This window comes from Xenopus laevis, chromosome 1L (assembly GCF_017654675.1).
Source record: "Xenopus laevis strain J_2021 chromosome 1L, Xenopus_laevis_v10.1, whole genome shotgun sequence".
NCBI classification, from domain to species: Eukaryota; Metazoa; Chordata; class Amphibia; order Anura; family Pipidae; genus Xenopus; species Xenopus laevis.
Window position 1 is genome coordinate 220,618,703 of NC_054371.1, and position 27,887 is coordinate 220,646,589.

At 40.6% G+C, this 27,887-nt stretch overlaps 1 protein-coding gene across 13 annotated transcripts in view; it reads left to right on the plus strand.

Moving 5' to 3' along the window:
* The window catches only part of tcf4.L (transcription factor 4 L homeolog), a 278,465-nt gene that overhangs the window by 43,179 nt on the left and 207,399 nt on the right, over nt 1–27,887 (plus strand). The window lies entirely within an intron of this gene.

The window sequence follows — 27,887 nt, forward strand, 5'->3', positions numbered from 1 at the left end:
CATGTTTTTCCTCTGGTCCCCTGAAAATTGTAAAATGATGGGTCTGCTGTGTTAAGGTGGCCATACATGGAGAGATCCGCTCGCTTGGCGATGTCGCCAAACGAGCGGATGTCCCTCTGATATGCCCACCTTGAGGTGGCCAATATCGGGCTGATCCGATCTTGGGCCCTAAGCGGGACCGCATCAACGAACAGATGCGGCCACGATCCAACGGGATTTTTAGTCCCTTCCGATCAAGATCTGGCCAACTTTCGGCCAGATCTCAATCGGGGAAGCCCATCGGGGGGCCCCATACACGGGCCAATAAGCTGCCGACTCGGTCTGTCGGCAGCTTTTATCAGCCCGTGTATGGCCACCTTTAGACGTAGTTTCTCTTTTTGATGAAGAACCCATTTACCCTTTGAGTAGCACCAATATAAAATGCAGAAGCAGTGAAAAAGTGCCGGTGATGTTGATTCTGTGTATTAAGGCTATTCTAAAGCTTATGAGAAAAGTGCTTCACCCAACCCCCCTGTTCTAAAGTGAGTGGGGAAAGGGATAATATAATATTAACCTTAAAAATACATTTGGAGGGGGGACTGTACAATTTAAAGTCAGCTGCTAATCACGAGGATAGTTAGTCACCGTTTCCACATGGGACTACACTGAGCTCCCACCTTATAGAGGCTGAAAATAGTAAACTCTTGCTCATGACATACAGGGTTTTTTTTTTTATTAAAGTCTGAATGCTCTAAATTCGAGATGTATTATACCCCGAGGCTGAAAATCCACCTACCGGCCGGGGTTGTATATAAATCAACGGGAGAGGCCCCTTTCCTATTTGGAAGTTTCTGGGGTCTGCACTGGAATTAGCCTGACTATTTCAGGCTTTTCTGGCAAAAATCCAAAAAATTTGGACTTTTCAGAAAAAAGCTTGAAAAAAAGGAAAAAAACTCTGAAAAAAACGTACGATTCAGGTGTTTGTTCAATTTTATTGAGGTTTTTCCCCGATCCGATTAAATTGAGCTCCTTTAATAATAAATAAGGTCAAATCGTGGATTCTAGTTTGGTCTGACTTTTTTTTAAATAAATATCAGAAAAATTTGGATTTTGATTAATAATAACCCCCCCACAGTGTAGGTGTTAAATGAGGAAAAGGGGTCTCTATACGGCATTATACACTTTCAAAATAACTGTTAGTATGATGTAGAGAGGGATATTCTGAGACAATTTGCAATTGGTTTTCATTTTTCATAATTTTTTTATTTATTTTGTATTCAGCAGCTCCAGTTTGTAATTTCAGCAATCTGGTTGCTAGGGTCCACATTACCCTAGTAACCATGCATTGATTTGAATAAGAGACTGGAATAGGAATAGGAGAGGCCTGAATAGAAAGATGAGTAATAAAAAGTAACAATACATTTGTAGCCTTACAGAGCATTTTATTTTTAGATGGGGTCGGTGACCCCTGTTTGAAAGCTGGAAGGCATCAGAAGAAGTTCAGAAACTATAAAAAATAAATAAGGAAGACCAATTGTAAAGTTGCTTACAATGAGCTATTCTATAACATACAAAGGGCTCTTACAGACAAGCGTTTGAAGCTGCGCTCCCCTGCGTTGCGTTTTTATGTGTTCAGCCGCAGGGGAGCGCAGGAGTAGACGCATTCAGTTTTTTTAAATGGGGCTGTACTCACACAGGCGGATGTAGGCGCCGAACGCAGGGAAAATGCAGCATGTTGCGTCTCAACCTGCGTTCGGTGCCTACATGCGCCTGTGTGAGTACAGCCCCATTTAAAAAAACTGAATGCGTCTACTCCTGCGCTCCCCTGCGGCTGAACGCTTAAAAATGGAATGCAGCTTCAAACGTTCGCTTGTATAGCCTTGAAAGTTAATCTAAAGCTGAACCACCCTCAGAATATACAGCTGATCTCTCGATAAGTAAAAACAACGCAGGTGAGTTATTTCGGGAGCAGGTAGCTGCCTGAGTTCTGTGCTGATTGGATTCCTGTGCTCTCAGCCTCCCCCCATGGGACCATTAACTGGCAGTTGACTGAAGACCTATCTGCCACCCACAGAGCTCAGCACAAACATATTTGTCTTCTGTTCTCTTGCACCGGAGCAAACGGCCGTTCCTCGCCCACAATAAATTAGATGAATTTTCCATAGGTAAAAACTGCCTCTTTTATGGTTCAGCGAGTAATGCCTGTGTCAGTAATGGGTCCCAGGAAACTTCTTAGCCCCTCCGCTAAACATCTGTAGCGCGTACCTAGTTTTTTTTTTTTCCTCCCTTTTTACATGAAATTAAAATGGATATTAGAAATTGCCTTCAATACGTGACTGTATGGCAGGCTTCAATATCTCCCACATCACAGGCTCCCGGAGCAGAGGATCTAGAGCGGTAATAAACAGGGAAATGAACATGCGACATTCAGTAAATACATAATCATCTCGTCTGGCAGTTCAGTGGGAAGGAGGGCTTTGTAGGATGTTGCTATCTGCCGCCAGATACCCAAAACTGCCAGCTGACTCAAATTGCTCAGGACTGGAGAGAGAGTGGGTAGGACTCGCCGGCCGACTCGATACTGTCCACGGATCTGATGACTTGATCTCTTTTCTCTCTAAATGAGCAAAATCGTGGCTGTTTGTAAATAGATGAGCTGTACATTTCCCTTCCTCTAGAGCAATGACCGGCTAATGCTGAGTCTCGGTTCCTCTTTCACTGAAACCCACACAAGTTCGTGTTCTATGAACTGAAAACACAGTGGGTGTCATGTGTTGTATATTTTTCTTCATCTATCGAAGCCTTTTTGGGCAGCAATTTCCAGCGCAATTAAAAAAAAAAAAAAAAAAAATTAGATTTATAGGTGACCTTGCCTGAAGCCTGGACAATCCTGGACCAGCTCCCTACCCAGTGAAAGGAAATGGCAACCCAAGAGTTAATTTTTAATACAACATAATTCTAAGCAATTAACATTCATTACACATTTCGTATTGTTTATAATTTATTTGTGTATGTCTTGCTGTTTTTAGAATGGGGCTGACTTGCCCTTTAAATTGCTGCCTAATATCTTCTGCCACACAGTGCAGTACAGGAATGGGATCCGTTATCTGGAAACCCATTATCCACAAAGCTCCCAATTCCGGGATGCCCGTCTCCCATAAACACTATTTTATTCAAAATAATTTTTGACATAAATGATTTCCCTTTTCTGTGTAATAATAAAACAGTCGCTTGTACTTGATCCCAACTAAGATATAATTAATCCTTATTGGAAGCAAAACCAGCCTATTGGGTTTATTTAATGTTTACATGATTTTCTAGTAGACTTAAGGTATGAAGATCCAAATAACAGAAAGAACGCCAGGTCCTGAGTCCGATACCTGTATTATATACAGAGACCTGTTCTAAGCAACTTTTCAGTTGGTCCTTATTTTTAATAATTTTCAAACTATTTTGCCTTCATATTTTTTTTTCCGGGCAACTGAAAATGATTCCTGGTTGTCGAGGTCGGCGACCCCAGCAACCAGAAAACAGGCACAGTGGGAGGCTTCAGATTTAATGCTATTTTTGTTTTTATCTGCTTGTTGTTCTATCCAGGCTCACTCCCCTCCAGTGATGCAATTAGATTATCATGGGCTCAGGTGCAATATTTGCCTCACCTCTCCTCTGGCCTGATCCTCAGCACACTTTTCACTTCTCCCTCCTCGTGCTGTGCACCTCAGTATCTATGAAGGGCCCCTTGGGGTGCCGTCTGGGTGCAATCGCTAACTGCTGCCTGGTTGCTTGGGTAATTAGGCCATATCAACCAGATAGCTATTAAAATTCCAAGCCTACATAACAAAAAAATTAAAAATAAGACAAAATAAAAGACCAAGTGCAAAATGTCTTAGAATTACATTGTCTACTCAAACAAAAAGATTATTTTAAGGTGAACTACTGCTGATAAAAGTTACAAAGTTTACCCCTCCTAAAAACAGTCACTTAAAGGAGAAGGAAAGGTTAAAATTAAGTAAACTTTATCAGAAAGGTCTATATAAATACACCAGTAAACCCTCAAAGTAATGCTGCTCTGAGTCCTCTGTCAAAAGAAACACCACATTTCTTTCCTTCTATTGTGTACTCATGGGCTTCTGTATCAGACTTCCTGTTTTCAGATTAAACCTCCAGGGCTAGGGCTTGAGCATGCTCAGTTTGCTCCTCTCCCCCTCCCTCCTCTCTGCTGTAATCTGAGCCCAGAGCTATGAGTGAGCAGGGAGAGACTCCGGCAGGAAGTGATGTCACACCAAGCTAATATGGCAGCCGATATCCTAAACAAACAGAGAGCTTCTAGAGCTTTTTGCTCCGGTATGGTAAAGCATTCTGCAGATTAGATATAGTGTTATAGCTTGCCCTATTGTGGCTAATCTATTGGTAATAAAATGCTTTGGTAGCTTTCCTTCTTCTTTAAAGGGGCTTCCTTATTAAGGGTCAGTTGATGAAGGTCTGTTGATGAAGGTCCTCTTGGCTGGTTCTTTATGTTTTCTTTATGTTTTACCTTATTTTACACCTTTTTTTTTATTTCCCACCAATATATAAGGAATAATACATTTTCCTGATTTTACATTTTCTTGAATTTTACACCATTTTTTTTTTGTCCCTTGAAAAGTGTCAAATGGAGGTTCAACTGTATTACCCAGAGCACAAAGGGACATAGGGTCAGAATTTAATCGAGACGATTTAAAATTAGTAGAAGAAAAAAGAGAAATGTGTTGATCATATGACCTGTTTATACAGCTGATTCCCTAAATAACTGGGAGGGTTGACAGGTCTGCCATTAGCATATAGTTAGTTTCTATAATTTGTCATAATTATAATGATAAAATATAATTCTAATATGAACTAGGATTCTAATAGGAACTGCACTTTTTGTGGAGTAGAAAATAGGGATGCACCGAATCCAGGATTCCGTTCGGGATTCGGCCATGATTCGGCCTTTTTCAGCAGGATTCGGCAAAATCCTTCTGCCGAACCGAATCCGAATCCTAATTTGCATATATAAATTAGGGGTGGGGAGGGGAATCGCATGACTGTTTTCCCCTTCCCACCCCTAATTTGCATATGCAAATTCGGATTCAGTTCAGTATTCGGCAAATCTTTCGCAAAGGATTCGGGGGTTCGGCCGAATCCACAATAGAGGATTTGGTGCATCCCTAGTAGAAAAACAAATGTAAATGATGAAAACAAATTGGAAATTATCTATGAGGATGATCAGAACAATCACAAGGTAAAGTTGGTTGCACACTGACTCTACACATGGCAAAATCTGCTCATTGGCCATCAGCCGCAATTCCCAAACGCACTGCCCCACCTTGTTCTCCTCTTGCAGTCCAATCGGGCCAGGATGGGAAGACAGGGAGTCTCTGCCAAGGAGCAGGTCAGGGTCAGCGGGCCCCCCACCAGGGCCGGACCCCTGGTGTCCCGCTGGTTCATGGCTGGACCAGTCTATTTCTGTTGTGGTCACTCCGATTTGGTGTGATCTGATCTGCCCAATTGATCCCTTTGGTGGTTTATTGGGTTCAGACGAACCCTGAATCTTTCAGGAAGGATGCTTATGCAAATTAGGGATCACAAGGGAAAAGAAAGTTGGCATTAGTAAATAACATTCCACATAACCTAAAGTCACATGATTATAAGGGATTCGGTTCGGCTAGGCTCTTAGATTCAGCTGAATCCTGCTCAGATTTGGCCGAATCTTGAACCAAATCCAGAATTCCCTACCAATATGCAATATCCATCTTATATAGGAATGAATTGCGACCGACCGCCCAACATACATGTCTGAAAAATCACATGAAAGTTTAGACAATAAAAGAATCCTCAAGAAGAATCACTTTTTTGGAGGGTTCCCAACCCTGGCAAAAATTTTAAAAATTGTAAACTGGAGAGAGAGAATGTAATTTTACATTTTTAAACGTTTCTGCAATTGGTCACCGTAGACCACGCTGAGAGTTCATTCCAAGGTGACCTCCCCATTAAATACCCATGTTGTGGCAGCAATGATACTATATTATAAATGTATTGGGCACGTGCGTGTGGACTGCAGAGCAAGCAATCAATAGGAGCGGTTATTACTATTATAACTCACAGTTATAGAGATGGAGGTGTAAATCCCCCCCCACTGCTATATATATATATATATATATATATATATATATATATATATATATATATATATATATATATATATATATATATATATATATATATATATATATATATATATGATTCTCAAGGCCATGTTAGAGATGCCATATCTCATTCTATATGGTGGGAAGAGCTAATATCCAATAACAACACTTCATCATCTCTGTATCAGCCCAATAAAAACGTGTCACATGCAGAAATTAAGCAGCGCTTCCCAGGTCCGACATGTTATTGAAACCAGCGCCGGGGCGTTTGTCGGGGAGAGCTCGGCTCCAGGATAATTCCCAATAAAGGCTTCCCTTTTTTTCTGCAGAGAATTTCAATGAAGAATCATCATTTTAAACAGGTTTATGATAAGCCTGACGCTGATTCCACATAAGATCAATTGGTTCTTTTTATGTATCTGTAATGAACCATAAAGGACTGGCTGTTGAATTAGGTTTCAAGTCTCACAGGGGTTACGAGGGGGAGTGATTATTTTTTCTGTTATCATTGTGCAAGGGGAATAAATAACGACTTTAAGTTCTTTTATGAAACCCAAGAAGCCAGCCTATCCTGTTTGCCATGTGCTGATGGGCATCTCCAATGCTTGTTACCCACAATGCAACTTTTTTTGCCCGGGTTATTGCATCTGATTCTAGAGGCAGGGAATGGTAGATGCAAATGTGGCCATATTGTAAACCGTAGCTCCTGGGTGTTCCAATGCATATTTCAGCGGGTTATAGGCCCCCCGACCCGCTGTGCTTTATTACCTGCACCTAAAGCCCAGAGGAACAAGTGCATGGGTGCTCCTTCACTGGTCAAATTTACCACTATTAACCTGCCTACCACGTGCACCTACCTAGCGTCAGACTGGTCCACCAGAACCCTGGGATGAATCCCTCTGGTTCCTACCACTCCAGGTCCATGTGCCAGGTATGTCCATGGCAGGTGGGGGTTTAGGGCAGAGGTGTTGGGGGGGGGAAGGGTTCAATCCCAACAATGGGGTAGATTTACTAAAGAGCGAAGTGGCCGTCGCTAGCGAAAATTTGCCAGAAATCCCATCCGCAGAGACATCGCCAATTTACTAACAAGCGTAGAGAACAATTCCCTAGTGAAAGAGGCCATCGCTAGCACAGTTTCGCACCCTATCGCCAGGCGAATTTTCGCTCAGTCGAACGATCGTTACTCTGCAAATTCACTAAAGCGCAAATTTTTCAGATGAAGTGCCAATAGGAAGGGCACGAAACGCGTTAGTTTGTACCACTTACCCACTGCCTATGTTATCACTTATTGAGCCGAATAAAAGGCGTTTCTCTAAAGAAATTGTGTAGCGATTCCTGAGGGGTGATTGGGCCAGCGCTGAACGGCGATACACAGAGACTGTTTGCCTTCAAAAGTCCTAACTATTAAAGATTTTTGCGTTACCATTTTTTCCCCAAACAATTTGAGGGGCATGCCACATTTGTTTTAGGGTGGGCTCATGTCTAGGGCATTAGAGGATCTCTTTTGTCTTTATTTTGCTTCCTTGGACATTTGTAATAATAAGTGGCCACTTCAAGCATTTGCACCAACATCTCTAATAAAGACTTCTACAGTATATGACCTATATGTACCCATCCTATTTAAATTGACCTAAGCGTAAGAGTATTAGCGAAGTTTCGCTTGGCAGAAATTAACGTTAGCGAAGAAATGTTCTTGCTGAAAACTTCGCCAGCATTCGGCTACAGAGACGCAAGTTTGCTTTTTAGTGAATTAGCGTAGTGGTAGCGAATTTGCATCTGGTGTGGCGCGAAGGGTGGTGGATCATTCGCTGGTGAAAATTTGTCCTTTTGTGCATTTGCCCCAATGACTTCATCTGAAAGGGGCTTGTATGTTCTTGTTCTTGGGGTGTGTGTCAAGAACACCGACTCCTGATGATATTCTGATGATGATGATATTCTCTATGGAATATGTTGGTTCACCAGTAGCTACATCTCCAGCACTTTTGAACTGCAATTTCCAGCATCTTTAGCCCCATTTTTAGATTTTCTGAAAACAAATAGATTAGATAGAAGAATGAATAGAAGAAAGAATAGAGGTTCCTTTCATAGTCCGGGGGACATTTATAGCTGTGTTTTTGCTACTCACAACAGATCTCAGCTGAGTACGTAGCACTGATAGCTTGATAGCTTTATGAGTTTATCCTGAGGGGGGAAATGTCAAACAGCTTCCTAAAATCCCTATATCTCATTTTTATTGCCCTTTCTCTATCAACCTTGCCAAGAACGTCTACATTAAGATTAGGGAATGCATATATATGGCATCTAAAGGCACTTTGTTCCGTGGCTTAGCAAATGAATTCCCTTTTTGTGATTTGTTTCTTTAAATTCTTGAAACACACATGCCTGTGTTTGGCGGTGAATGGAAAAATTCTTTCTACGTTCAACATTTGAATTAGCAGGAAAAAAAGTAAGTGAGGGGGGGGGGCTTCATGCAAGTCTTCTGTTGTGATGCTCAGTCTTTCTCTCTCTCTGTGCCCCCTCCCTGTTCTTAAAATGATGTCAATGGCTGGCCTGTTTGGAGCTCAATGCAAAATGAATGTTTGGTGAGAGGAGGACGCTATAGATGTTTGAGTGGTATTAGGGTATCCATGGAGATCCATCTCTGCCTCTAGGATACAACCTCAATGTTTGCCTTCAACATGCCATTAACTCTTTCAACTCTGTCCAGAACTATCAAGGTCACAGTTCTTCTGAGAGACCTTCTGAAAAAGTTTGCTTGGTACTTGCATGGCATGTCCACCTCCATTCATTGACTTCCCAATCATTCTTTGTCCAGTACCCAACTTTCAAGACATATTTTATGCTGCTTTGCAGTGTTTAGGGTTCAGGGGGTGGGTTGCATAAGGGAGTTCTGCAGGATGATTGAAAATGAATTATTTTCTGCCCAACTCTCAATGTTCATACCCAATTATTTAGACCCAGGACAAGTTGTATGGGTGCCCAAGGCAATGCTACTTGGTTTGCCCCTAGTTGCACCACCCAGAACTATGTTTTAGACACGTGCCTTTGCTGCCTACCCCTAGTTACAGCCCTGAACCTAGGGATTTGTCCTATTCATTAGGGTGCCGATGGGTGCATTGAAGCATTTAAGAATGGAAAGAGGCCACCCTTCCTTAGACAATGAAGCCTGGCTACAGTCCAACCTGGCATATAACAGTGCAACATCTCAATAAATAGGGTAACTCTCCAACACAATCTGCAGCTTCTCATATTGAGAAGCATGCAAATACAGCATAAGGCTGCTGTAGGATTTATAGTACCTAATTTCTCTTTTCTTTAACTTAATGCCATGAGCATGGTGTCACTGGGAACTTGAAAACCAAGCAGGTAATTGCAAGACTGTTTGGTAAAGAGACTGCTACTCATATAGTGCTGCTATAAACAGGATAGTGTAATGAATCCCTATGCAAAATTATGGGGTAATAATTTTTAGGAAAGATTTGCAATCATTTTTATCCTTAATGAAGTATTACTGCATTAATGCAGCAGTAACTTTTTATGCAGCACTATAAAGCGAATGCTCAAGTATATATTCTCAGCCTTAGTGGGAATTATGTAATTATTTTAGTTACATAAGAATATATTAATCCTACATGTGCTAACGTTTGATGAAACCAACATAAACAAGGAGAGAACATACAACGTACCCTGGTCAGAATTGAACCCAAGACTACTGGTCTGCAGTCCTGGGTTCAGTTCTGACCAGGGTGCTTTGCAGGTGTCAGTGTTAACAAAACGGTCACCATGCTACATTTATCTAGAGACTGATTTAAAAGTTACACAAGATTCTTTCGTGTTATAAGTGATGCACCAAATCCAGATTCTGTGCGGGATTATAAAATGTAGCTCTTTGCACTTTTTAGACATGTGGTATCTTTAATCATTTGAAAGGACTAACACAGCACATGCAAACACAGCACTGTGTTGGTTTTGTCACCTGGTTCCCATTGCCATCAGCGTGGGTGATTGTTTTGGGCATTTTGACAGCGGCGGCAGGAGAAAAACATCCGGAATTGCTGTGTATGCCATAGGCTTTTAAGGCCGCGCCAGCTGTTGTGCAACTCCTTCCCATTGTTTTGGGGCATTTTATAAACTTCATATTTGCTTCCTAATGTAATTCTGAAGCCATGTAAGACATGTGCTAACCCTAAGTGTTCATATTAATTTATACCATACTAACTCAGTGTTAGTAGAAGTTCTACATGTGTATGGTTTCAATGTTAAGCTGTATCACGCCTGATATAAACAGGATGTTCCTCTCCAAGGTCCCGCGCTCCCCCAGCTCCGCAAAACGACAATGCTTTGCAAAACGTTAATACTCTGAGGAAGGAAGTTTACAAACCTCCTAAAATCAGGCAAACACTGAGGGAAATGAGCCATGTCCTGCCTTTATTTTGTATATTTCAGCCGTAATCCCCAAGGATGCAGCCGCTCTGTAAATGAGATCTTATTCTGGCAAAAGAAAAGGCTTGAGTCATATTTTATCTTCTTTATCTATGTTAGGAACCATTGTCTGAGCTTTATCATTGGATCTATAAATGAAAACATGACCCTGGCTTTCTGAGCGTAGCCAATACATATATTTTATTTAACAATGTATAGGTTATTACGGGAATACACTCATGGCGTGGAGAGGGAAAGGTCATACTGGCTTCTGTGTGATTCGGCCTTGGGACAAAAGCCTTCTAAACCTTATTGTACTGATGTTCACCCTGTCTTGTTAAACTGGCCTCTGGCAATGTCCAGCCACCAGAGAAGCATCTAAATATTGGTGTGTGGCCTGTCATCACTTGGTACACTCCCCAGATGTCTTCTTGTACCATACAACTTATTCTGATGGCAGGGATATCACTTACTGTATACTGCAACTACTGACCCATTTAATGACACTCTGGGGGGTCTTCAGCTTAGCTTCATGATGGGTTCTTGGTCATCCCAGGCATATCTGGTGAAAACTTCTCTGTACCATACTGCTTTAAAGGGTCTGAGCTAGGGCCAGGGCCTCCATCAGGGATACAGTGGGTATGGCAGTGAGGTTCCTCATAGCAGAGGAAGAGAAAGACTCAACAGATGTATAAGTGCAGTTAGCTGGTTACAGAGGGGGCAGGAATTGCAGCAGGCATTTGGATGGATTGTGGGTGGTCATAGTGGGTATGGCCTGGGCATTTTTTATCCTTGGGCCCCTATTCTTGTTGGGAGAGGCTGGCATGGAGACCAATGAGCTAATAATGGTAACTAAGTAGTATAGAGCCCTGTAATTCCTAATGGCAACCCTGACTGGGGCCATCTAGCTCTTAGTAAATGGCCAATGGGTCCCTCAGCCTTTGGTAAATGGCTTACATATCATGTCTTCTAAAAATGTGATTGAATGGTGGATTTGTCCTAAGCCACTTTGAGATGTTTGCATGATTGTGTATCAGAGAATCAGGCACCAGTTGTCTTCACCACATGGCATGGGGGATTTGATACAGGGGACAAGCTAAACTGTACATAAGTAGCTTATGGTCACCGTGTCTGCCCAATGTTTTGACTAGATATTATTCTTTATCTCTTTGTTATTAAAGGAAAAAAATAATTATTATCTTTTAAAATAGCCCCTTTATTGGAGCTCCCTATAGATGTTCACTTTAAAACAAACAGGTACTTGTAATGTAGAGATAATTATCTACATATAATCCTGTCATAGAAACCACCATAGTGGTTAATATTTCCCTTATCTCAGGGCTGGCCTTGGTCTGCTAATGATATGAGAGGTCACGGGATTACCACCACTGTCACCTCAGACTGTCAGACGTGTGTGGGCTCTTTGCTGGAAGAATGGAGTGTGGCTCGCTGGTGATAGGAATACATCCCGTGTCTCTCCAAGGAAAGAACTGCATATGACCTCCTGCTTGTAACTGTCCATAATGATATCTTATTAAGATTTATAGAGTCATTCATGAAAGGGCAAGGGTGATACAAACAGAAGATAACCTGGAGCACCCTGAATTGCATTTATATGACATCTAAAAAAAATACGATAAGGAAAGGTTGTGATTGGGCGCAGAACTGACATACACCCTTTTCTGTTTATTTTTATACATTATTTACCTTAGACGGCTTTCCTTGCTTTCCATATGGCTGCATTGTGCCATCAGAAACACCCCCACCCCTCGTGATATTATATTGCTGGATTCTTTTCTGAGCTGAAATATTGCTTCTCTATATTCTGTAAAGTGTCAGTTATTCCACTGCCCAATGTGTTTTTTGCCATAGAGAGTAAAAACTTGACGGTGCAACTGTTTCCCTGTATCCACTTTACAAAACATCACTGTATCTGCGTATGTTTGAATTTCATAATCAATACAATAACTGATGTTTGCTTAATCAGTACTATATTACGGTACTATAAAATCACCAGAGTAAAGGTATAGGGACTTGTTATGTGCGGTTCGAATTTTCCTTGCCCTGCCCGCACCCTCCCAACCCGGCTGCTCCGTCCCCTCTATTTATAGACTCGCGCCTGCCCTGTCACAAAAGGGCAGGCGTAAGTTTATAAATTGAAGGGCCAGAAGCCGACAGTTTGAGGGAAATGTTTTTTACAGTAGCCAGCCCCAACCTGCCTGACCCGCTAATAGGCACAGAATAATGAATTGAAAGCAAGGCTTAGCCCCAAAAAGAGACTAACTACAGGTATGGGATTTGTTATCCAGAAAAATAATTTGAAATAATTCGAATTTTGAAAAATGATTCCCTTTTTCTCTGTAATAATAAAACAGTAGTTTGTACTTGATCCCAACTGATATAATTAATCCTTATTGGAAGCAAAACCAGCCTATTGGGTTTATTTAATGTTTACATAATTTTCTAGCAGACTTAAGGTATGAAGATCTAAATTACAAAAAGATCCATTATCCAAGAAACTCTAAGTCAAGAGAATTCTGGATAACATGTCCCATACCGGTATCCCTATATATTCAAGTTCCTGAATGGAAAGCCTTATGCTGGTAGCCTGCCCAAAATACAATTTCAACCTCCTCCCTTGTAGAAAGGATTGCTTCTGAGTGATCTGGTGTAATTCTTGATGAACAATTTTGATAATGTGATTTATAGGGGTCAGAACTGGGATGGGGGGGGGGGTCAGAGAGGCAATGGATCTTCCACCCAAGTTAGTTGAAAATGGACCCAGAGTCCTTTCCAGTGCCATATTGGGATGCACCAGAGCAGAAGTAACCCTTCTTCCTTCTTGGAAACATCTTGGGGGTTATTTATCAAGCTCCGAATAGTTGAACCTCGAACAATTTGTAGTTTTCAGAGCAAAAAACTACTAATTATTTGAGATTTATTAAAGTCCGATGGTCTAAAAACTCCTAATCCGAAACCCCGGCATCTAAAAGCTATCGAGGTCCTGTATAAGTCAATGGGGAAGGTCCCAGTGTCTGGGTTGATGTCCGTACCAATATCCGATGATTTAGGGGTTTAGGAGCAGGAGTTTTTGGGGAAAGTTCCAAAGTCTTCGGAGTTTTGCCGGACCCTATTTTTTCTGTCTTTTTTCTTCATAAATAAGGTCCATTCAGGGATTTTGGAGTTGCTCGAAGTTGGATACTAGAAATACTGAGTAATAGATGTTCAGACTTTCCAGCTCCAGTTATTTTTCATCCCTCAACATGAAGTCTGCGTTTGTGGACTATTATGAATCTTGGAAGACAGGAGCAAAGAGGGACCATATGTGCTGGGGCTGTATAACAAAGTGCAGGCTGGATTTAACAATACCCAGTTTTGCAATAAGATTTTAAGAGTTTTGAATGGTTTGCTTAGAAAGTAACAAAATACTAACCTGGACTCCGCTCTGCAACTCCCCTGTCCCCCATTCACTGGCAGCTGCTCACAGAAAGAAAAATGAGCTTCCGCAAGTCTTTTTATTAGAATTTTCTGTTAAATGTCTGGTACTTAAACCACTGGGCACTCACTTAGGTGCAGTTGGGTGTGTAACATTATTGTCACTTTGGTCAAAACACGGCCTACACTCCCGTTTAACGTTTAAGGATGAGCCTTCACTAAGTCTGGAAGGATGGAGGATGTGCTCAGTCACTCAATGCCAGTGGTCCTTTAAATAATCAATAAATAGTTTAATATTTGGTCATACAGGTATTAGACCTGTTATACAGAGTGCCGGAAGCAAGAAGAGGATCGCTCACTGGTATAACCCCGGGTCGGTGCAGTTTTCTGCTGATAGGAGCACCGGCCCGGGGTTTCAGGTAAGTCAATACAATCACTTGGGGGTGCCTAACATTTGCCACCCCCATGTGCACCAAGCCTTTTCTTCTCCTTTAAGTCTTCTAGAAAATCATGTAAATATTAAATAACCCCAATAGGCTGGTTTTGCCTCCAATAAGGATTAATTATATCTTAGTTGGGATCAAGTACAAGCTACTGTTTTCTTATTACAGAGAAAAAGGAAATCATTTTTAAAAAAGTGGATTATTTTATTGTAATGGAGTCTATGGGAGATTCCATAATTGAGCTTTCTGGATAATGGGTTTCCGGATAACAGATCCTATACCTACAAAAATATACACAGTGGTTCCTTTGGTTACAACCCTTACACTTCCAACAACTGTCCTTCTGGGCATCTCCATAATGGACTTCCAGGAGCACACACGTCTACTCTAAAGGTGGCCATACACAGGATAATAAAATCTGGTGACTCGGTTCCACCATACTCAGCAGCTTATTGAGCGTGTATTGGTCCATTCAAACCTCTGTCCAACCAATATCTATATAAAATAATCCAGTCATACAAGGGCCACATTGGCTCGTTGACGTAGTTCTCTCCCAACAAGTCTCCATAGGTCCTCAGTACGGTCACATCATTGGGCTAAATCATGGTATCAGCCCACTTTTGCCCAGCTCATGACTGAGCAGATCTCGCCATGTATAATAAGCTGAAGTCTACACACTTAAATTACTCACCCAAGGTTCTTCTACTAACCTACTAGTTGGTGCCAAAACTGCACCTAGTGCATTTTTACATAACATCTATCTCTCATCTGACTTTTTATCCTTAAATACATTGTTTACCATTGATTTAACTTTTAGTATGATGTAGAGCAGTGATCCCCAACCAGTAACTCATGAGTAACATGTTATTTACCAACCCCTTGGATGTTGCTCCCAGTGGCCTCAAAGCAGGTGCTTATTTTTGAATTCCAGGCTTGGAGGCAAGTTTTAGTTGTATCAAAACCAGGTGCAATGCCCAACAGAGCCAATGTATGTTGACAGTCCATACAGGGGCTACTAAATGTTTAAAATATTTTATTTGATTTTCACATAAACAAGAGAAATCAGTATGGCAGCAAATACCATGCAGACTCAGAGCTACTAAATGGCCATTCACAGCCCTTATTTGGCACCCCAGGAACATTTTTCATGCATGTGTTGCTCCCCAACTCCTTTTACGGAATGTTGCTCAAAAGGTTGGGGATCCCTGATGTAGAGAGTGATATTCTGAGACGATTTTCAATTGGTTTTAATTTTTTATCATTTGTGGCTTTTGAGTTATTGAAATTTTTTATTCAACAGCTCTCCGGTTTGCAATTCAACTATACAGTTTGTAGGGTCCAAATTCCCCTAGCAACCATGTACTGATTTGAATAAGAGACTGGAAAATGAATAGGAGAGTCTGAATAGAAAGAGGAGTAATAAAAAGTAGCAATAACAATACATTTGTAGCCTTACAGAGCATTTGTTTTTTAGATGGGGTCAGTGACCCCCCCCATTTGAAAATGAAGACCAACAGAAATGTTTCTTATAATTTGTCATTCTATAACATGCTAAAAGTTAATATATAGGTAACCAACCACCTTGCTCGGGCTCTCACTGAAACCCCCTGACTCTTGGAACAAACTCCTGCTCCTACCCCAGCATTGTGTTGCTTGTCTGTTCTACATAGAAACAACCACCCTTCAATCACAGCTCCAGTGTGTTGTGTGGACTCTTAAATAATACATTTTTATCACTCCGACTGTGACAGACTGTTTGTCTAAATCCCCTCAGTGACGGCATTGGTAAACAATAGAATGCTTGTGTCTTCTCTAAAAAGATCCATTGATGACTTCTAAAGCCAGACTGCTTTCATTGATCAGCTAAAAACCTAAGGATTAAAAGAGGCAATTAACCAAGAGAAGAGGTGAAGGCGGCCATCGGGTGACACCAACTACAGCAGCTTCTCCATTGATAAGAAAGCAAATATTATTATTCACCTTAAACTACTTTTTTTTTGCAGAATTCATTCCAAAAATTTAAATCCAAAATGTATGGATAATAGTAATAAGGATTCATTTTATCTTTAACCAAGAGTAGGGACCAGTTTTGGACAAACCAGACATTTTCAGTTCTTACAGAGCAAAACATTATTTTCCTGGTTTTTGAGTTAACGTTGAGTATAAACTTGTTATTTATGAGAGTAACAGTATAAGAATTAGAATATTGTTGCATGGGTCACATATTATTTGAAGGGTTCCCTATACAAGTATGGGTTTTAGGGTTTTCTGGATAAGGGTTTTTTCCGTAATTTGGATCTTCATACCTTAAGTCTACTAGAAAATCAATTCATCGGTAATTTAAATCCAATAGGCTGGTTTTGCCTCCAATAAGGATTAATTATATCTTAATTAGGATCAAGTACCAATTACAGGTAAGGCATCCATTATCCAGAAACCTGTTATCCAGAATGCTCCGAATTACAGAATGGCCATCTCCCATAGACTCTATTTTATTCAAATAATCCAAATTTGAAAAAGTGATTTCCTTTTTCTCTGTACATAAAATAGAGTCTATGTGAGACAGCCATTCCTTAATTCAGAACGGGTTTCCGGATAATGGATCCCATACCTGTACCTTGTACTTGATCCCAACTAAGATATAATTAATCCTTATTGGAGGCAAAAGCAGCCTATTGGGGTTATTTAATGTTTACATGAATTTCTATTGGACTTAAGGTATGAAGATCCAAATTACAGAAAGATCTGTTATCCAGAAGCCCCCAGGTCCCGAGCATTCTACATAACAGGTCCCCTGTACTTGTCAGGGAGCCGGGAGCTCCCTCCAGGGAGGTAGTCTGGATCAAGGAGGAAGCCCTCTTGAGGGTGCAAGGTCACGGTATCCAAAGGGTTAAGCAAGGCGGAAGGTCAAAGTCCAGGCAAGAGTTCAGTGGTAGGCAGAACAGGATCAAATAACAAGAGTCCAGGCAGAGGGTCAAAAGCAAGGCAGGAGCAGGAATCAGGATACAGGAAAACAGGAACCCAGGTTCAGGGTAGCAGAACCTATTCTTGGGCGCAATTCTGGTGTCCTGGGTGCCCTTTTATAGTTGAATTTGGCGCCTTAGTGACGTCACTGGTGTCCTTACGCCAGCGTGCTTGCGCCGGCGTGTTTGCGCATGCGTCTGCATTGCAGCGCCACGGGGGGCGACTGGGCGCCGCCATTTTGGATTCTTCGCCCCTGGGAGCAGACGCGTCTCTTCGTGCTCCCGGCGGCCTTGACAGTACTGTTTTATTATTACAGAGAAAATGGATATAACTTTTAAGAATTTGGATTATTTGGATAAAATGGAGTCCATGGGTCAGTGAATTGGAGCTTTCCGGATCCTATACCTGTATTCATATTCAAAATCGGGCCGTGGACAGTCCTGAACTGGGCCATCGAACAATTAACGCAGCATGCCAAATTGGACGCCGGCACGCCCAAATTGGATGCCAACCCCGAGCGGACTCGGAAAACATTTTTTACTTCCTTGTTTTGCGACAAAAAGTCACGCGATTCCCCTCCCTGCCCCTAATTTGCATATGAAAATTAGGATTTGGCTCGGCCGGTCAGAATGATTTGCCCGAATCCGAATCCTGCTAAAAAAGACAGAATCCTGAGCAAATCCTGAACTGAATCCTGGATTCTGTGCATCCCTTCTTTAGAGTGGATTTAGCTTTTGCCAAGGATAATGTGTTTGGCTAAATCTTAAATTTATGGACAAGTACGGGCACAAGCACCTTTGTGAGTAGCATTAACGCATGTCCATTTTGGCACTGTACCCTACAGGACTTTTTAACATACATTGCTTCTTAAACACCTGCATGCACGGCTGCTCCAACATAGGCACAATGTATATTCATGCAATGCAACTTGCTCCTGCACTTTTGGACATGATTGCACTGGCCTCAATTACCTTGCAGTTTTGGGGGAAAATGGGTAAAAAAAAAGCCTGTGGTTTGCATCTGAAAGGCCCTTTCCACACTAAAATGTCCCATATAACCTGCATGTTCCATCTCACAGCCACTTATTGATCATTCTGTGGGTCACGCCCTATAACTGAATCAGTGAAGGCGTTGCTCATAGCTGGAATATCTGCCGCCGACAAACTCCCTGTAGAAATGTGCAAACTGGGAGTCTCCCTTAGAATCAAACAAATAAATCCCGCTATCAATAGAGGATCAATGTCAAGTCATTCATGCGTTTGTGCCGATCATTTTTATTACCTTTTGATGTAACAAAGTAACAAAGTCCCCTTTCAGACTATTGGGCGGCCCTTTAACCCTTTGTGCGCTGGTAAGGTCACTGCCACCTCCACCGGAAACCAAAGGCATCAAACACAAAATTGGCTGTACCCGGGGGTTCGCCTTGATGTCGTTTTAATCAGGCGGAGGAAGGTTTTGAAGTAGAATTAAATTATAAAGCTAATCTGTAAAGTCTCTGAGTCGAGCTGAGAAGTCTCTTTGTTCCCCGTCGCTCTGTTCTAATGTCTGACTTCTCTTTCATATAACCGGGCTGTTTGAACTCCGAGGATATCTGCTCCTATCAGTGACACAGGTACAAACGGGCCAAGGATATTCCCCCTCTCTCTGCGGCTGTGTAGAGCGAGGGTAATGCTTGGATGACGCCTGCTGATACAGAGGCCTGCCTATTGCTTTCATTCCCATAAGAACTAAAATCAGCTGCTGGGACATAAGTCAGAGTTAATAACAGACTCCGTGAGGAACAATTCATGTGCCGTAGAGCAGTGAGCTTCAACCTCTCCCACTGGACTCAAACACCCCGTCATTACCCACATCTAGTTGAAATTAGGACCTACAGTACAGTATCAGCAATACAGTAAACGAGACCTTCGCTTGTTAATAATTTCCGTTAAAGGGGTCATTCACATTTAAATTCATTTGTGGCAAAATATAGAGACTGATATATTGTGAGACAATTTGCAGTTAGTCTTCAGTTATTACTTTTTGTGGTTTTTCAGTTATTTCGCTTTTTGTTCAGCAGCTCTCTCCATTTTGGTATTGCCGCACGTATCTGGTTGCTAGGGCTTCATTTACCCTGGAACATGAATAGGCGAAGGACTGAATAGGAAGATAAGCAATAATAAGTAACAATAACAAGAAATTTGTGGCCTGAGCTTTTTTGTCTGAAAGCTAGACAGGGGCAGAAAAGAAAGACAGATAATTAAAAAATATAATAAATAAATTAGGAACACCAATCACAAAGTTGCTAGGAATAAGACAATTTAATTTAAAGGTCAACCACCCCTATAAATCAGTTGAAAGGTCAGGGTATGGTACCCAAATCAAGTATATGTATGGGACCGTTTATCCAAAATGCCTGGGCCTGGGGGTTTCTGGATAATGGATCTTTCCATAATATGGATCTTCATACCTTAAGGGGGTTATTTAACAAACTCTGAATACAAAAATAACAAAAAATGTATTTGACCAAAAAAAAATATTTGGAATTTATTATACCCCGGGGCATAAAAAAGTCGGAATCTGAAAAACCACCATCACCAAGCTGTCGGAGTCCTGTAGAAGTCAATGTCAAAGGTCCCATTATAATATCATGGTCTGTGCTGAGTTTCGGACTAAAATCCAATTTTTTTTCATTTTGGTGGTAAAAGTCAGATATTGACGAAAAAATCGGACTTTTTGGCAGGAAAATCTGTCTTTTTTTTGGATTTTTTGTCCGAACTGATTTTAGCAAGCATTTTCTATGATAAATAATGTCCAATCGGCAATTCGGAGTTGGTCAGACTTTTTCAATATAAATATTGAGATACATTCGGACTTTGATAAATAACCCCCAAAGTCTTCTAAGGGGCAAATTGAGAGATAGCCTTCTGTGTTTAGTCAATGGCGATTATGACTTTTTATGTGTTTAATCATCCAACCAGGAACATCCATGCACTTGGCCTTGTTTTCCACCAGTCTCTCCAGCAGCAGTTTATATTAGCCCTCTTCGGTTGTAATTTTTCAGGCAGAGTTTGGACAGAAGTGACATTTTTGGAACCAAAAATAATGTAATCAAGGGCTGGGGAAGTCTCTAATTTTATCTGATAAATGGAGTGTTTTTTTTTCCTTCCTCTTTCCCAAAGTCCCCAAGGTTGCGTGGCTCGCAGTACGGTGAAATATGGCTTTCTATTTCTGGAACGCCGGCCACATTCACTATATATATGATGTGCTAGAAATTATGTTTTTTGTATATAAATCAAAATATTTGTAATTTTTTTATAGGAATATAGTGTAGGGTGTTTTACTTCACTGCCAAACTACCCAGCCTTTGGGGCTTAGAGCTACTCCTGACTGTAAAATATAGGTTTTTATATTTTCTATAGAATAAAGTTCTGGAAATATTAACTGTTTTAAGACTCCTGAGTGGTTTAATAAGCTCTAGCACTTTCTGAAGCTCAATAGGTCCAATATGTTAGGCACCCACTTGTATGTTTGCTAAGTTCTTTGTATGGTTTTTAAGTAGCAACAGGGCATTTTTTTATTAAAATTATAAAATTATATTTTTTTGTTAAAATAAAATAAAATTTTTGTTATTAGAGTGCTGCTTATTTTTGTGTTTTTTTTATTTAGCTTTTTTATCAGCAGCTCTCCAGTTTGTAATTTCAACAAACTGGTTGCTAGGGTCCAAATGATCCTAGCAACCATGCATTGATTTGGGTCATTGAAAGGACTGGAATATGAATAGGGGATGGTTCCGAGCATAAAGATGAGTCATAAAAAGTAGCAATAACAATGCATTTGTAGCCTTACAGAGCATTTGTTTTTAAATGGAGTCGGTGACCTTCATAAGGATGCTGGAAAGAATCAGAAGAAGAAGGAAAATATTTAAAAAATTATATAAAAGAAAAAATGAAGGCCAATTGACAAGATGCTTAGAATTAGCTATTCTATAACATACTACAGTTATATATATATATATATATATATATATATATATATATATATATATACACGTATGATTGGTCTAGAGAGTCCATTCACAGCAAATACTGAGTGATACTGAGGATGACACTGTCAGATGCAGAACCCACAAATGTTTGGTTACCCTACCATTCTATATAGATAGAGTCTGGCTCCATTTAACAATTGTAGTGTTTCTAATCTCATCCATACAGAGGCCATTATACAGCTTTTATAACGTTGTATTATTGTCAAAATCTGTAAATTGTTGTGTGCACCTGTAGTTCAGCGTCTATAGATGTCCTTACATGTCCCTCTGTCATATCTTATTTTCATACTCTTATTAGTTGTGTTCTCAGCATGCGGTGCCATTGCACTTATAATGTAAGGCTCTCTTGATTGCTTAACATTTGCTTTTAATTATGTGTCTGTATAAAACAGGCACTGCTGCACTATTGCCTTTGATGTTCTGAGACGTTTTGTAATACATTAACTTCTTTTTGTTTCTTTTCTGTCTCTGTATAGAGAGAAAGAGAGATGAGATAGATAGACATAGTGAGAGAGATGAGATACTGTATAAATTGTGTGAGAGAGAAAGATATGAGATACATACAGTAGATAGATAGATGGATAGATGATTAATAGAGAGAGAGAGAGAGAGAGAGATGCTCAATAGATAATAGAGGATAGATAGATAGATAGATAGATGATTAAGAGAGAGAGAGAGAGAGAGAGAGAGAGAGAGAGAGAGATGATAGACAGACAGACAGACAGACAGACAGACAGACAGACAGACAGACAGATAGATAGATAGATAGATAGATAGATAGATAAATCAATTAATAGATAACAGATAGATGATAGATAACTAGATGATAGAGAGAGAGATAGAGAGACAGAGAGAGATACAGAGAGAGAGAGAGAGAGAGAGAAAGAGAGAGAGAAATAGTGAGAGATAGAAAGATGAGAGAATTCTCAATATATAATAGATCATAGATAGATAGATAGATAGATAGATAGATAGATAGATAGATAGATAGATAGATAAATTAATAGATAACTAGATGATAGAGAGAGAGTGATAGATAGATAGATGATTGATAGAGAGAGAGAAATACAGAGAGAGAGAGATAGAGAGAGAGAGAGAGAGAGAGAGAGAGAGAGAGAGAGAGAGAGAGAGAGAGAGAGAGACAGAGAGAGAGAGAGAGAGAGATGCTCAATAGATAATAGAGGATAGATAGATATGAGAGAGAGAGATGAGATAGATAGAAATAGTGAGAGATAGATGAGAGAATGCTCTATATATTATAGATCATAGATAGATAGATAGGTAGATAGATAGATAGATAGATAGATAGATAGATAAATAGATAGATAGATAAATAGATAGATAGATAGATAGATAGATAGATAGATAGATAGATAGATAGATGATAGATAGATAGATAGATAGATAGATAGATAGATAGATAGATAGATAGATAATAGATAGATAGATAGATAGATAGATAGATAGATATATGATAGATAGATAAATAGATAGATGATAGATTAGATAGATACAGTAGATAGATAGATAGATCAATTAATAGAAAACAGATACTGTAGATAATAGATAACTAGATGATATATTAATTTATATTACACACTGGTCTCTGTATCCAGTTGCAGTTGGGCTATTACATGGCACAGGCTTCTGGCTGTTCATCAGACTTGAGGAGCTGAATGTCTCATATCAGGAACACTGTGGCTGCTTCGTTCTGATGTTTTGTGACATTCCATCTCGGGCCAGACATTCTGTTACTGGAACTATTTTGTCTGATAATCCCAGAGATTTTGTGCCGCAGCTGCTGCTGGGTTGTGTGGCTGCTACTAGCCGACTTATACAAACTATAGTCACAAAGTCCAGAGCCAAATAAGATCTGTTTCTCTAGCAAATGTAAAACAAAGCCAAGGCCATGGATGCAGAGTTCCAAGAATAATAAAACTGATGTATGACCAGTCTCAATGATTTTCACAGAAAGCCCTTGTTGGCTACTTGGCTTGTGGCCTGATTGCTTTTGCTTTGATAGCCCACCCTGGCCCATGACTGACAGTTGGTATAGTACTATCTGACAGCCTGGGGCCCCACTGAGCCATGGAAATAAACACGGTTCTCCTTAGTGCAACATATGTAAGGCTGTCATTTTGGGAATAACTATCCATCTTGTATTTTATAGGGATCATTTTATGTATAAAGAACAAAGGGCCTTCATTTGCTTTTAGTCAATAACCTTTCTACCCAAATAGTTTCTCAAATCCATTCTTTTTTACTAACCTGCACCTTGTAATCCAGTTGGCTGAGCCAGTGCAAGTCCAGTAATTAGATCAATATGGAGGGTTACAGCAGCTTTTAGCCATGAGCCTGGGGCTGTGATCTAATAAAATAAATAAATAAGGTATAAAAATGGTAATCACAACATTTTCTGGTGGTGATCAAAACACTTCTTGTCCTGAAGTGCATCCGAATGGAAGCTGTACATTATCCCTTATAATACATGAGTGATACTCAGAGTTCCCTGTATAACTCAGCCTGTAGCCTTGTGTCTTTATATGGTCACAGAACAACCCCTCAGTGACTTCTAATATCCTTATCATTTACAGTAGGGGGTACATTATCCCTTATAATACATGAGTGATACTCAGAGTTCCCTGTATAACTCAGCCTGCAGCCTTGTGCCTTTATATGGTCACAGAACAACCCCTCAGTGACTTCTAATATCCTTATCATTACAGTAGGGGGTACATTATCCCTTATAATACATGAGTGATACTCAGAGTTCCCTGTATAACTCAGCCTGCAGCCTTGGCTTTATATGGTCACAGAACAACCCCTCAGTGACTTCTAATATCCTTATCATTTACAGTAGGGGGTACATTATCCCTTATAATACATGAGTGATACTCAGAGTTCCCTGTATAACTCAGCCTGCAGCCTTGTGCCTTTATATGGTCACAGAACAACCCCTCAGTGACTTCTAATATCCTTATCATTTACAGTAGGGGGTACATTATCCCTTATAATACATGAGTGATACTCCAGAGTTCCCTGTATAAACTCAGCCTGCCAGCCTTGTGCCTTTATATGGTCACAGAACAACCCCTCAGTGACTTCTAATATCCTTATCATTTACAGTAGGGGGGTACATTACCCCTTATAATACATGAGTGATACTCAGAGTTCCCTGTATAACTCAGCCTGTAGCCTTATGCCTTTATATGGTCACAGAACAACCCCTCAGTGATTTCTAATATCCTTATCATTTACAGTAGGGGGTACATTATCCCTTATAATATATGAGTGATACTCAGAGTTCCCTATATAACTCAGCCTACAGCCTTGTGTCTTTATATGGTCACAGAACAACCCCTCAGTGACTTCTAATATCCTTATAATTTACAGTAGGGGGTACATTATCCCTTATAATACATGAGTGATACTCAGAGTTCCCTGTATAACTCAGCCTGCAGCCTTGTGCCTTTATATGGTCACAGAACAACCCCTCAGTGACTTCTAATATCCTTATCATTTACAGTAGGGGGTACATTATCCCTTATAATACATGAGTGATACTCAGAGTTCCCTGTATAACTCTGCCTGCAGACTTGTGCCTTTATATGGTCACAGAACAACCCCTTAGTGACTTCTAATATCCTTATCATTTACAGTAGGGGGTACATTATCCCTTATAATACATGAGTGATACTCAGAGTTCCCTGTATAACTCAGCCTGCAGCCTTGTGCCTTTATATGGTCACAGAACCCCTCAGTGACTTCTAATATCCTTATCATTTACAGTAGGGGGTACATTATCCCTTATAATACATGAGTGATACTCAGAGTTCCCTGTATAACATGTTTCAGTGTATTCATCAGGCATGTGGTGCAATAGTTATAGCTGCAACAATAAAGCACCCAACAAATTGCCTAAGCCAGTTGGGAATGAAGCTGTGTGTTGCAGTTATACAATACCCAGGGGAGCATAAGATGGACATCCCTGATATACACAGTTTCCCCCCTCAGTTCAGGCCTCTTTTCTGTTTTGTCACATTTTCCCTGCAGCTCCCTGATTGCTGCTTTAAGACAGAAGTAAAAGCCTACGTGTCTGTTCCAGAGAAATATATGTACCACGTCCCTGCGCTATGTCAACTCTTTCTAATTCAATTGCCGACGGAGAAATGGCTTTATCTGTCATTGTTAATTATGGCTCCTCATTGATGCTGCGCAGAGTGATACAGTTCGCTTTGCACATTCGTTATGTATTTACAAGAAACCCTTGATGCACGAGCAACGGAGACAAGTGAGAAGAACAAGGAGGAATAATCTGATACTTCTCGACCCCAGATAAAACAAACCGGATGAAGAGGAACTCTTAGTTCGGATAAATTGGAGGCCGGAGCGAGTAAATTACCTTTTTTTTTTAAGGTTTGGGTTGATTTTACTAATGAGCAAAAGCTCTGCCTCTCTCTCTCTCTCTCTCTCTCTGAAACAGATGAGGCTGAAATTAAATTAGCTGATTCCGTATCATCATTTAATAGTCACACTTTAACCCCATTTTCTACAAGGCTGGAAAGTGTAATCTGCAGTGGCCTAGTGGCAGAGAAGAAGAATAGACCAGATCAGTGGTTGAAATTAAATGGGTGGAGCAGTGGGTTAATAATGGGTCCTAGGGCAGCTGGAGCAGTATCTGCAAGGAGATTGTTTGTGCCCTCCATCAGGGGTAGAGCTGAGCGAGTATCTCTTCTGCCTACTGCCTAGTCCAGGCTCTCATGCACCCACCTCCACTTGTCAGCATACGTTCATGGGAGGGGCGAGTTTGCTGGCCATATTGCATAGGGTTCCCGGCCGTCTTGGGCCACCTCTGCTCCACGTGTATGTGTGGGTTCCTCCAACACTCCTAAAAAATACAGGTTGCTTAAAGAACACCAGCCCAAGACAACCACAGCCCTTTATCAGTAAAGATCTGTGTCTCCAAAGATGCCCCAGTAGCTCCTCATCTTCTTTTCTGCTGATTCACTGCACATGCTCTGTGCTGCTGTCACTTACTGAGCTTAGGGACCCACTCACAATATACAGTACACATAGAATAGAAATGTCACAATATAAGGCTGATTAGTAATTAATACACATAATTACTACATGGCAGCACAGAAACCAGTGCAATTAGCATCAGAATTTAATAATCAGCAAACCTGTAGCATCAGCTTATATTACAGCCTGGGAAGCTCATTTTCTGCTGGATAATTAGTGACGACCCCTAAGCTGAGCTTCTCAATAGCCAATCAGAGCCCACTGAGCATGTGAGTGTCACAGACACTTTCCAAGATGGTGACCCCCTGTGACAAGTTTGAAGTCCTGGATCATTGCTGCTATTGACAAGCTCAAACTGTAGGCTGGTGCAATAAGTTGATTATATAAAATATGGCATTTTTAGGGTTTAGTTCTCCTTTAATTGGCTCTAAATAAAACTGTGTCACAGATGCACAGACGCTACATTGCAACACTAGTGTTCCGGGAGATGAAATCTAAATAAAATGCCTTTCTGTTTCCTTCCGTAAGGGACTACAGGCTTCGACTTATGTTTTCCTGGTAATGCTTTTTCTGTCTATGTTATGTATACTATAGGCTGAGCTCAGGACAGAGACAACGTTTGCCCTGGGCCCATCACGGGAGAAACTGGAGGGCAAAACGTAAAGAACATTTTATATAATATACGTTATTTGATATTTTCAATATACAATGGAAGATACTAGGGATTGAAATATAACTAAAGCTGTTGTAGATCATAGGTGGGTCATAAGTAATTAATGTAAATCCCCTCACAACCAGATGGGGGCGCTAGCATTCATACAGTATTCCAATAACTTGTTGTGGCAGTGACAGTCAAGAGGAACGGATCAAAAAAGTTTTTTATTTGATGTTTTGAAGGTTTCCCAGGCTTCTGTAGTGCTGCTACGTATACTTCCATTGTAAATTCAATTTGGCGCCGTATGCAAATTAAGCATCGCTAGCGTAACTTCGCTTTGCCTGGCGAATTAACGCTAGTGCAACTTCGCAACCTTTCGTTTCCCGTGAGCGCAAAAATTCACCTGGCGAAGTGCAGCGAAGCGGATCCTGGCGCAACTACGAATCTTAGTGAATTTGCCCCTGTGTGTGCTGGAACCATTAATTCATTTTTTAACTTAATTACTTTTTAATAGTTTTTTTAAACCGCAAGGTAATAATTTTTATGTTGAAAAAAGAGGGACAAAAAAGTTGCAGCACGTAGCGTGGTGAAAATGTTTGGCCACGCCCATTGTTGTGGCCACACACCCTAATTATCATGTTCATTTTACAAAATTTGGCAAGTTATGAAAGTTTGAACAGTTTCCAGTTATTGCAGTTTTGCTAATGAAGGTGAATTGCCCTTTAAGCTGTGAGTCTAACTTTTCCCAAGGGACCTGTTATCTTATATTGTTA